The sequence below is a fragment of the Mus musculus genome, chromosome 12 (genome assembly GCF_000001635.26).
Source record: "Mus musculus strain C57BL/6J chromosome 12, GRCm38.p6 C57BL/6J".
NCBI classification, from domain to species: Eukaryota; Metazoa; Chordata; class Mammalia; order Rodentia; family Muridae; genus Mus; species Mus musculus.
In genome coordinates, this window is record NC_000078.6 from 110150554 (window position 1) to 110163153 (window position 12600).

General features: G+C 46.2%; 1 long non-coding RNA gene across 1 annotated transcript; it reads right to left on the minus strand.

Moving 5' to 3' along the window:
- Positions 1-1100: 1100 nt before the first annotated feature.
- Positions 1101-7520, minus strand: 3110009F21Rik (RIKEN cDNA 3110009F21 gene). Its single transcript, NR_045466.1, has 3 exons — positions 7286-7520; positions 5719-5788; positions 1101-2416 (listed from the first exon to the last, which is right to left on the minus strand). It is a non-coding gene; the product is annotated as an RIKEN cDNA 3110009F21 gene (long non-coding RNA).
- Positions 7521-12600: the final 5080 nt, after the last annotated feature.

Below are 12600 nucleotides of genomic sequence, written 5' to 3' on the forward strand. Positions count from 1 at the left end.
ACTGCTCAGGGTCTCATATGTACTGCTCAGGGTCTTGTATGTACTGCTCAGTCAGGTCCTCAAATCTTCCGCTATCACTTTACTCCACGGGAAGCGTGCTTCTGGTTCGCTTTGCCATCTCCTTTGACCGTGAGTTCTGTACAAGTGACTTACTTAGTTCTGAATGTTTAAGGTTTGCCTCGGGGTCTCTCGGGTGCTGATTCACCGTTTAGTTCCAGTGTGATTGCATAGCACTAGCTGAGCATCTGAAATGCTTACTGAGACTTCTATTATGACCCAGACTATGAGCTGCCTCAGTAAATGTGCCAAGAGTAGTCTAGTGTTGGGCACCCTTCTGTCCTTGGAGGAAGTTCTCCATAAAGGACACTCAGGCCACGCTGACTGATGGCACCGTTTATGCTGTCCTAAACTGATCTTCTGGGTAACAGGTCAAGAGAAGTGCCTGAAATGTCTGCCTATAACTGAGGGGTTTTCTTTCTTTTTGACGGGTCTATCAGATTGTGTTTCGCCCTTTCAAGTTCTGCCCTTGGGTGTGTAAATGGTGAGGCAGCCTTCATCAAGTGACGTCCACATCACTATGAACTGTCTTCATTCTTGACGATGCTATGATGCCTGCCTTACCTAGCCTGGTACAGACCCTCCTCCAGCTTGCAGTGGGATGGGAACACATCTTGAGACGTGTTACATACACAAACGTTTAAACATGCAGTAAGGTTGGCTTTGTATGCTTACTTGTCAGCGTGTCCTTACCCATCTCTCATGACTGGAGTGCACTTTGTTTAGTTTCATTAGGAGACAGTAGAAAGCTGGGTTCTTCTTTTTTTTTTTCTCACAATCTTTAAATCTTTCCCTTTTAATTGGAATGTTTTACTATTTACATTTAAATAGGGGGTTGGGGTGGGGCTAAATCTCCCTTAAGTTGTCTAAAAGTTTTCTATTCATCCTGTCTTTGGTTCTCTTCTTCCTTTTTTGAATTAACTGTATATTTTTTCCTAACTTATGTTAACCTATGTGATAAGACAACTGTTGGAGTATTTTGATAGCGGCGTTGAGCTTCTTAGTATACATTTTTATTTTTTAAAGGTTTTATTCTTTTTTAACGTGTATTTATCTGTATAAGTATATGCTGGGTATGTGTAGCTGCCCTCAAAAGCCAGTCAAAGTTACAGGCAGCTGTGAGCAAGCCAAAATGGGTGCTAAATGAGACCTAAATTCGGGCTGTCTGCAAGAGTAGTGAGTGCTTTTAGCCATAGAACCATCTCCAGCCCCAGATACAGCTATCGTCAACAGCAATTATCATCTGATGGGTATCATGAATTATATATCATATACATTATGTCCTGGTACACATAATGTGTACAGTAGTGTCCTTCCACTTTATCCCTCCTGGTGTCTGTGTGCTCATTCTCATATTGTTTGTTTGTTTGTTTGTTTGTTTGTTTGTTTGTTTAAAGAGCCAACTATCATTGGAAGCGATGTAAACATAGGAAAAGTATCTTAAGTGCCAACTCACATGGTTGCCATGTCTGGAGTTACCATTATCTTGTGAAGACCCACATTTCTGATCATTATCAATTTATTTCTAGCTAAAAGCCATCTATCTGTGGCTGGTGAGTTTCTCATCTTTTGGATGTATTTATAATTTATGAGTGTACAATATAACTCTATTATGTGCATATATACATTTATGCACACACACACAATGGAGCTACAGTGTTCATGTTACTTTTCTAATGCCGCAACTGTTGTATCAGTAGAGAGAAACTACAATTTTCTGTTTCTCTGAATTTGGCTACAATTTTGGATATAAAATCAGCTCACTGATGAGATCCACGCAGGTGTCATCTACCACATCCCAGCTGGGGTGGAGAAGTTCCTGGTGGCTTCGGCACATGTAGCCATTTCATTATGACTTCAAGCACAATTATCTTATTATAAACTATTTTCTTGTTATGTTTACACTTAAATGAGGGCATTGTGGTTTCTTTTCAACTGCATGAATGGCAGCCTATGATTTCCACATACACTGGCATTTCATGTATACCCAACATAGATGCCATAGCGTTTTAGAGAGAGTTGTGATTAAAGATTGCCCCACCTCCAAACATACTGACTTCACAAACTAATGACGCCTTTTCCCATGCTGGCTGGCTGTGTGCAGCTCCTTGGTGATGAGTCAGCAGATCCATGAGACCAGACTAGGCTGGAGCGGCTGCCCATATGGCAGTAGCCCATGGCGTTGGACTCTGCTTCCCACAGTCTTTTCCACACGGCTATCTCAGGCTTCCTCCCACAGGTCCCTGGTTATAAGGCAGAGCTTGCAAGGCCTTGGGGGTCTTAGCTCTAGAGTCACACAACACTTCTACTGCAGCCTGTCTGCCATGGTTGATCAGGATGCCAGCCCGGATTCAAGAATCTAGGAAGGAACCCATCAGCTTAGTTAGAGCAGTAGGGATAGCAGGTTGCAAAAATATCAGACACGTGCAAGACATTGGTAACCCTGTCCCACCATTTTCTACAAAGCATCATGGGATAGTTATTATAAAAAGGTGTATTGATCTGAAAGGATTAAGAACCATTAACAGGCAATTATTTTTTTCCAACTCAGCCCTCATCTATTTCAATGAGTAAACATCCTGTCTCAATTCTTCACACACACAAGTAAGAAAGCACCCTCCATGTTCTACGCCACCTGCGCGGGTTAAGGCGGTGTAATGTTCTGTGTTCCAGCCTGCTGGTAACAAGACAGCATTTATCTGCAGAGATGGAGCATTTATTTCTTCTACTGTAAAAATAAGGTGAAGTGAGGATTTGATGCTTACGTTTTTTTTTTCTTGCTATTGCTTTGTTTTGAGTTTCTAGAAATAGACGAGCCAGTAAACTCACAGCCCACAGTGAATTTTCAGATAAGAGGTCTTGCTGTGGTCTTAATGCCTGTCTCTCCCATCCAAGCTCAGTAAGATAATATTAAGAGATGGGATTTGGGACTAAGTGATTAAGTCATGAGATGGGATTAGAGTCCTGACAAGATGATCCTACAGAGATTGCTTGAGACGTCTGTGAGTTTTCAGAAAGACATCGCTGCCTATGAAGCAGAGAGCCCTCACCAGCCACCGAATCCCACGGCACCTAGACTTCCGGCCCTCTAGAACTGTGAGCAGTCAGCGTCTGTTATCTCTGCATCATCAACCCATGGAGCTATTTGTCTGTTTGCTGATTGCACTTCAGAAGGACTGGGACGGGATCTTCACTTTCAGAAGGATGGAGTAGTTGGAAATGTGAATGGGCAGAAAGAATTTCTTGTGTATTGTGTGGATGCCTCACCTGTCAATTAAAAATTCTGTGGCCTGTGGCTGAGGCAGGAAATAGAGGTGAGACATCTATCTAGGAGGCAGATGGAAGATCAGCCCTGGAAGATGTGAAGAGGCAGGGCACATGGCACCTGCGCACAGGTACCCAGTCACATGGCAGAATGTAGGTTAAAATAATTGAGTTATCTATGGTTTGACCGAGCCAGAGAAGAGCCTAGCTATATGGCCAAGGTGTTTGCAAATCTATTTTGAGTCTGAGTCTTATTTCTGGGAACATGGGCCTGGGAGGAAGAACTGGGCCTAACTTCTACAGACATCCTTCTTATATGAGTGACACTTGCCCAAGACACAAGATATAGCTTTGATATTCAGTTGGTGGTACCACAACCCTGCACACTTCCTTCTACCTGAGCTTTTGAAAGAGCTTTTTCTAGCAGCCAGGAATTCAAAGCATCTGGTCCATGAGCACACACAGGCCCTATGACCAGGTTCCCTCATGTTTCAAACAGTGTGTACTCTACCCAGCTGAAGAACTTTGAACTTCTCCAGGGGCACACAGTGTCCAGAGCCAGTGCTTCCTGGCTGGCCTCTCAGTTCCTGGTCGCTACTCCTTGTGACCACAGGTTACGGTCTACACAGCAAAGCTAGAGACAGGTCACAAAAACATCAGTTTATTCTCAAAGGATTTGGTTTTAGTCCTGCCAGTATGCAAGAGGCCAGGACAGACACTTATTTACTTTACACGCAGGAGAGGTCTTCACCTGTTTCTAGAAACTTCTCCTGGAATGAAATAAGCCCCAGCGCCCAAAACTTACTTCAAACACAGTAAGCCTGCAAAATATTTGACAAAGGCCAGTTCATGCTCTGCAGTAACCTTCGTGCTCCTGACAGTACCTGCCAGGCAAGGATCTGTGCCAAGCAACCAAGGCCTGGAGAAGACTGGCAGGCCTCTGCACCCAGAGCCACCAAGAAACAGCGCCCTCTCTCTCCTGAGCTGGGCACAGCCTCTCCCAAAGAGGAAGCCCAGTTCATCAGACACAAAAGGTGAGGCTATCTATAACGTCCCCTACAGAAGCTGACTGAGCGAAGCTGCAGACACAGACCTAGGAAGAAGGAGGAGGCCCTGCTTTCAGGAGCCATCCACCAGCCCCTGGACCTTCTGTTGGAGTTACTCTAGCAAGCAGGTGGGCTGCATGCAGAATACAGAGCTTTGTTGCAAAGCCTGAACTTTCTGCCTTGCATGTAGCTGGTGACCTTCCAGACTCCTTTCCGGCCAGTACAGCTAAGGCGCTGTGCCAGAACAGAGCAGCTTTGAATACCAAACCCACAGGTTAGGCTGAGGCAGACAACAGCAGACGTCACAGCCTCTGCTTGAGGGTCCTGCTCCATGGAGAGTGCCAATCCCCACCTAAGACTTGCTAGATCTGAGGAGACAAGAGTTTCCCCGCAGCCTTAAAGCAGCCAGGCCGGCACTTCCTTGCTTCCTTCCTGTTTTGTTTCTGGCCTCCTTGCTCAAAGCGCCCGTCTTGTGACACAGTGCAGAGTGTCTCCCTAACACACCTGGGGGAGGCGGTGAAAGGAACTGTGTTATTTGAGAGGGGGTAGCACAGAGGAGGGGAGGAGAGGCCAGAGAGTCATGTGAGGAGAGCTGGAAGGAGCAAGTAGACAGGAACTCGTGGTAAGCGTCCTGCAAACATAGCTGGTCACGTGTGGAGCTCGTCTTGATTGTGTGTGCCTAACCCCCCACAGATATTCTTCTGCCCCAAGAGCAGAGAGCTCCACACGGCGCCAGCACCTGAGTAATGGTGGATGCATCCATCTCTTAGACATAAATCTTGGTTTCTGACAGGCTTCCGGGAAATCCTGAAAGTGAGGGGAGGGGCTGGGGAGATGATGAGGGCCTGCGTTCAGGTCCCCAGGGCCCACGTTAAGACCCCAGTGTGACAGTGCATCTGTAGTCCCAGTGCTGAGGGCGCAGAGGCAGGGGGATCCTTGGAGCTTGACAGCCAGTCAGCCGAACTGAGTCTGTCTGCCCCTGGCCAAGAAGGAGACCCTAGCTCAAAAAATCAGGAGGATGGTGGCTGAGAAAAACACAGAGGATTAGTGTCTGGCCTACCACACACTCATGAGTGTGCTCAAACAGATAGGTGGGAGGGAGGAAGGGAGGAAGGGGGAGGGAGGGAGAGAGAGAGAGAGAGGGAGGGAGGGAGGGAGGGAGGGAGGGAGGGAGGGAGGGAGGGAGGGAGAGAGAGAGAGAGAGAGAGAGAGAGAGAGAGAGAGAGAGAGAGAGAGAGAGAACGAGAATTGGGATTCTAGCAGAAGGAAACACAAGAAGCCTGAAGCCTCTTAAATGAAATGCCTGGAAAGAAGAAACGGAGCAACCATGACCACAAACCCCATAAAGTACCTGAATGTCAGCAGGGCCACAGTCACAGACACCCACGGGATGAATCCCCAGGAGCCAGATCTGCATCTGTCTGAGCAACAGAATAAATAGCATAGTATTGGATAGGAGCCCAAAACATACAATAAACACACCGGAGCCTTGTCTCACTTAACAGATGGAATAAATAATCAAGTTGGGGGGGGGGGTGAGAAGATGAGCGATTGGAGTTGTTTATGTAGGTCCTCTAGCCTCAGATAGGTGTCATATACCTGCCACCCTCTTACGTGGCCTGTGCGTGGTCACTTCCTCCCAAAGAGGACACTAGGGAACCAGGAAGATTGGCAGCTTCTCAGTGGGGAAGCCCAGCAGTGCGTCAGCAGGGCAATGTAGGTCAACAGAGCAGGGTCAACACAGCAGGGACTGGGCGTGCTGACAGCCTGTGTCCAGGAGAGCGGTGGAGGAAACGGTCCTTCACCTGGGCCTTCCTCTCAACACCTGGCTAAGCACCAGGAAAACACCAGATGAATCCCAGTGAGGCCAACCCTGCAGACACTTGACTAGTGTCCCTCAAACGATCAAGTGTAAGGAAAGATCAAACAGACTGTCCTCGTTAAATGCACCCAGGCACGGAGCGGCATGTGGGAACAGTCAGAAGTAAAGAGGTGGAGGCAGGGTGGGTCCTGGCATACTAATGCATTGGGGACTGGGGCATTCGGTGTGATTAATGTGTCCTGTTATTGTAGCATGCCGTCACAGGAGTCAGTATAGGATACGGGACCACTGCCCATTTTGAAAGACTTCAATTAGTCTAAAACTATTTTAAAATGAAAGTTTTGTTGTGCTATTTTGAGATGGGTCTCAGGCCATCACCCAGGCTAGTGAGATGCTGGCTCCAGCGTGAACTTAATCTTTTGTTAATCCTCCTGCCTCAGTTTCTTTGCCGAGATTCTAAGCATGAGCCCATCATGCCTGGCAAGTGTTATTTTTAAAATATATAAGATGAATTGTATAAAGAAATACCAGTGTTGGACCAGGCATGGTGGTGCATGTCTTTAATCCCAGCACTCAGGAGGCAGAGGCAGAGGATTTCTGTGAGTTTGAGGCCAGCTGCTGTACATAATGAGTTCCAGGCCAATGGAGCTACACGCTGAGACCTTGCCATAGATATGTATGTGGGAAAGTATACAATTTTAAAAACTGAAATAACACAGATATTTCTAAGAGCATTGGCATTGGTTATCAGCTCATTAAGGCACCAAACTGCATGTTATAATGTAACAAGTATTTTTAAAGGCGATGTTATAGTATGTCAAAAGTTACAACACTGAACAGTATTGTAAATTTTTCAAATAGCTTGAAAATATTGTAAGAGAAACAGAGTATTTCTTTCCAAAACTATTTTAGGCTGTGACAGAAGAATTTTGGGGGTAGACAAGACACCCCAACCCTGCTTCCCAAAGCCACAAAGGCATCAACAACCAGGCCAGTAAGTTGGGCCACTCTGTAGGCACATAGAGATATAGAAGGGACCGGGACTCCGGCATGGCTGTCAGGGCACCCACCTGCACAGAGCTGACCACGTGCTTACCTGCTATGGCTGATGATACATTCATGAAGGTTCTTCAGACATGAATAAGAAATGAATAGAGCTTAATATTCACCCAGGAGAGTAAATCAGCTCAACTAACTGCCCTTCAGCCCCAAGTCATCCCTGCAAAGTTCCTCCATGCTAAGAGGCAAATAGAACCAAAGAGGGGATTTAAAACAAAAGCCCATGGGGCATATGTGTGGTCGACGTTTGGAGGGAGCAGAGTCTCATCTATGGGACAGTCCTGTGTGGCTGGACCCTGGGGTCACAGGGGAAGGGAACCGCAGAGGCTTTCAGAGCAGCATGGGTCTGTTTAATGTTTTCCGAACACATGACCCACCGAGATCTTAATCGATGCAGCATGTCCTTCTGGAGAGACCTAAATGGCTGCCCATAAACACGCAGTAAAAAGAAATGTGTTTAAAGTTACTACAGCCCTCCAGCCAGGCCATTCATGGTTTTAGTTACTGACCTAAGTTTAATGGGGAGTTCATCGTTTTCACACCACTCATGTGCTGTATGGAAAGAAGAGGTGAGTCCGTGACGGCAAACCCACATTGTCATTTCCTGAGTCACTCCGTCCCCAGTGATCACATGGCCACAGGTTGTTCTGTGCTCAGACCCTAATTCTTAGCCAGGGCACTGTTAACATCAGTGGGGGTTAGGGGGTGGTGTGCTATCATGGGGGTCGTCCTGTGTATCACAGGACATTAGTCAGCATTCCTAGCCTCCCCTCCCTAAGTCCTGACAATCAGAAACATCTGCAGACCCCTCCTAGGGGGTGTGACCACCGTCATCCTGTTAAGATCAAGGATCTGAAAGCCACAAGTATGAGAATGCTGCCCACTGCCCGCATTTGCAAATAAAGCTTTATTAGAACATAGCCGCCCCGCACTGCATTGTTTATGAGTATGTGGTCAGTTTCATAGCACTTGGGCAGAGCTGAGGGTTCCCCCATGCAACAGGGAATGCAGAACACGCAGGGCGTTGAAGCATTCACTGTCCCAGCAGAAGGTTCTGAGCCTCTGCTCAGCTCCAACCACACTGGGTTCTCCCACACTCTTCCCATCTCCATCTACGCTGTGAGTGCCTGGCCAACCCTGCTCTCGCCCTCACTGACTTCAGCCAGACTTCTCAGGGCTCTCCCTCTGCTCCCCCTGCCAGCTTCAGATCATAGATAACCTATCACTTTTCTGTTTAAAAGCTGTTGAGGCCAGGGTCTTATGTAGTCCAGACTGGCCTCGAATTCTGTGTCCTCTAACTCTGCCTCCCAAATGTTAAGGCTAACAGACAGGTGCCACCATGCACGCTATCAATTGGATGTTATTTTAGAGATTTTTTTTATTTATCATTTGGTTATCTATTTGCATGTGTGTGGTGTGTGTGTGTCTGTGTCTCTGGTGTGGTGTGTGTGTGTAGTGTGTGTGTATGTGTGGTATATGTGTGTGTGGTGTGTGTCTATGTGTGTCTGTGTGGGGTGAGGGTGCAGGAGTGGTATGTTTGTTGTGTGTGCATTTGTGTGTGGTATTTGTATGTATGTCTGTATGCGATGTGTAGTGTGTATATCTATGTATGTCTGTGTGTATCTGTGTCTGGGGGGTATCTGTGTGCATGTGTATGTAGGTGGGTAGGGGTGTCCATGTGCATATGTATCTGTGTATGTGTGTATATGTTTGTGTGGGGTGTCTGTGTGCATGTGTGTGTGCATTTGTGTAAGTATATATGAGTGTGTGTATGTATATATATATATATGTGTGTGTGTGTGTGTGTGTATGTGTATGAGTGTGTGTGTGTCTGAGTGTGTATGAGTGTGTGTGTGTGTCTAGAATGTGTGAGTGTTTGTGTGAGTGTGTAGTGTAGTGTAGTATACTGGTTCCTCCTCTATTACTCTCCACCTGTTTCTTTGAGGCTGAGTCTCCCTAAACTCCCTAAACTAAAGCTTTCTGCAATTTCTGAGCAGCCATTACAGGCATGAGCGAGTGGTTTGGATCCCGATCATTCAAACTTCTGAATCATGACTACGTTTCACCATAGCCTTCTAGGTCTTAACAGCTTTGCTTTATCCACTCCTGCCTTACAATCAGCAACCTGGTATCTCTCTGGATAAGTGCACGTTCCATCGCCTCAGGTTCATCCTCTTGCCACTTCTGCTTGCACCATCCCTGTGTCCTGGTTGGGTTCACCTTGTGCTTTGCCTGACAAATACAGAGAGCTTTCTTGCTGTCCACCCTGACTGTTCAGGGCACATACACTTGTACACTCGCTGTTTATAGTTCTTTCCCGTCCCACATCACCTCTGTTTAGTCTCTGAATCTCACACGTATATTTCACTTGCTTTTGGAATTCAGCCTTATATAGTTTACCTGTAATAGCCCTACATTTTTAAATGATCATTTCAAGTGTGTTTTCCCGCCATGCTCGCATACCTGGGGTGGAAACAAAGAATGAGAGATAAGTTTTCAGAAACAAGACCTACTGAGAGTCCTCTTGCCCTCAGGACAAGGTGAAGCCTCTCCCACAGCCTTTCTCAGAGCAACCCTGGTTACCCCAGCATTCGGACGCTGCTATCACTGGCCTTTGTACCTGGTATCAATTGTTCTGTGCCTCACCAAGGACAAACATCCTGTCAAGTGTCCAGCAAAATCACACTACCACCCTTAGCTTTTGTCCCTGGGTGTCTTGGGAAAATGGCTCCAGGTCCCCAGCACACACGAACCCCATGGATGTGTTTTATATAACATATTGTCCGGCCTCCTACGCATATTACTCTAGATTACTCGGGATGCAAGGCTGAAAACGGAAGCTCTATGCCAGAGGCTGCTGCACAGGCCTTGAGAAATGGTGATGGTGTTGAGTACAGCTCAGCTGTATTTCAGATCTGTGCAACCTGTATTTGGTTGAATATGGACATGGGACCTACCCATAACAGCAGATCAACTGCCCACTCAATTAATGTGACAACTTCTCCGTGTCTTGGCCATAACTTTACCAATAGGAAAGATCTCTTGCCGCATGCTGAAATTTTCTCACAACAGGAAGTCCCCACATTTGACTACAAGCCAAAATAAGTATATGATGTACCAAAATCTAATTCATGTATGTATGCAGATCTGAGACATACATTTTGAGACGGAACATTTTATACCTCTGTTGTTCACTTTTTCTTTTGTCTTCTATTTCAGTCTTCAGATGTTGGCCATAACTCACTGTGCAAATCATACTTACCCACTAAGGGGATGCACATAATAACCCCCATCCCACGACTCCTAGCAAGGAGCCTCATGCAAAAGAATTACTCGGTAAATATTTGATAACTGACCACATGATTGGCTTGTTCCAAGAATGCTCCAGAAATGCTGGAAGGGTCTTGATTACTGGCTCTGGGTCTTTCCATTTTTTCCAACTTGTTAGGTTTACTGGTAAATTACACGGTTTTCCTTCATAATTGGTGAGGTCCCTTGAAGGGGTTCTGGAAGAAGGAGGGAGGGACCCAAGGACAGTATTGTTCATGCATTTTCTCAACTCTTTGTGCTCCCAAGCAAATCCTGTAATTTTAGAAATATTTAAATGATTGACAGGTTCTAGAGAGCCAAAACTGACCGGAGATCAGCTCAAAGTAGTGCTTCCAGGAGGCGATGCCAAGAAAGGCTACGAATGAGCAAAATGGGAATGCATGAACGAAAGAAAAACTTAGAAAAATTGAAAACAGCCCAGAAGGTCAGTGAGAGTTGCTATGCTAGAGGGGTGCAACTAGCCTCCCTACCCACCCCCAGACTGCAGCAGCTTCCCTGCCCCCAACCAATGTTTCCTAAGCATCTCCCAGCATGCCCTTCCTTGGCCCCAGTCCCCACAAAGGCCTGATTCCATATTAGCAACCAAGGTTCCCCAAATGAAACAAGCCTGAGTCTTAATTAGCTTTTCCTGCAACGGGGCTAGTCAACTTGAATGGAAGGAAAAAAAAAAAACTCCTATCTTTTCAATGCCTCTATAAGATGTTCAGAATGCCACCCTCCAGATGAACTTAGACGAGAGGCATTAATATCCCTAATCTTCTACCTGGGTCATCAGTAAAAATCATAAAAGCGCTCGTGTCATGCTGAAGTCAAAGCGTCTGAGCTATCATGTACTCTTATCTCTACTTGGAATGATGGCAGTAGTTTGATCCCCATTAGATCTTCCGGCAGATACATCAATTACTGCACCCTAAATTTGCCTTTTAGCTATCGTGTGACTTTAACAGAACAGATTGTTATTGTAGCACTTCAGGCTCTGCATTTAAAAACCTTGTTCTCAGACTCTCCAAGGCTTCGCCCAGCCATCAAGCAGACCACCAAATGAAGGCACCACGGAGGTCCAACAAACAGAAGGCAGAACCCCATGGGGGCCACCAAACACACTCAGGCCCCAAAGCCTCTCTCATGAATGTCTTCACATGCCAAGACGTTCTCAAAAGTCATTTCTTCACATTTTCCAGCACTCTATTGTTTAATGTCTTCAAGTTTGCTTACTTCCAGCCTCAAATTATGAAACTATAATCACGTCCCTCTGCCGCAATCCCATCACTCCCACCAACGCAGAGAGGCATAGGGGACCTGTCTGTTTCTGAGTCCTATATAAGGTTACAACTGATACACTTCTATAAGTCAGCAAGGTAAGATTAGGCTGTATCTCTTCTCCCCCTCTCTCTCCCTCTCTCTCTCTCTCCCTCTCTCCAAGTATATGTGTGGGGGGTATGCATGCAATTGTGTGTGTGAGTGTGTGTGTGTGTGTTTGTGGCTGAGTATGTGAGTTAGTATGTATGAGTGTGAGTGTGAGGTGTGTGTGTGTGTGTGTTTGTGGCTGAGTATGTGAGTTAGTATGTATGAGTGTGAGTGTGAGGTGTGTGTGTGTGATGTGTGGCTGAGTATGTGTGTATGTTTGCATGTGAGTATGTGTGTGAATGTGTGTATGCATGTGTGTGGGGTGTGTGTGTGTGTGTGTGTGTGTGTGTGAGAGAGAGAGAGAGAGAGAGAGAGAGAGAACTGGGAACTGAACCCAGGACCTAGTACATACAAGGCAAACACTTTACAATTGAGCTATACTTCCAAGTCCCTTCCAATTTCTTTACATGCATTTATATGAATGGATTTGGGGGGAGGGTATCTGGATAAAGTGTTTGCCTTGCAAGCATGAGGACCCAAATTCAATCCCCCAGAACTTTTGCTTATAAACAAACAACAGAATCGGAAAAAGCTGGGCATGGTGGCATTTGCTTGTAATCCCAACCCTGAGGAGGCTGAGGCAGAAGGACCCTTGAAGCTCAGTCACCAGCCAGC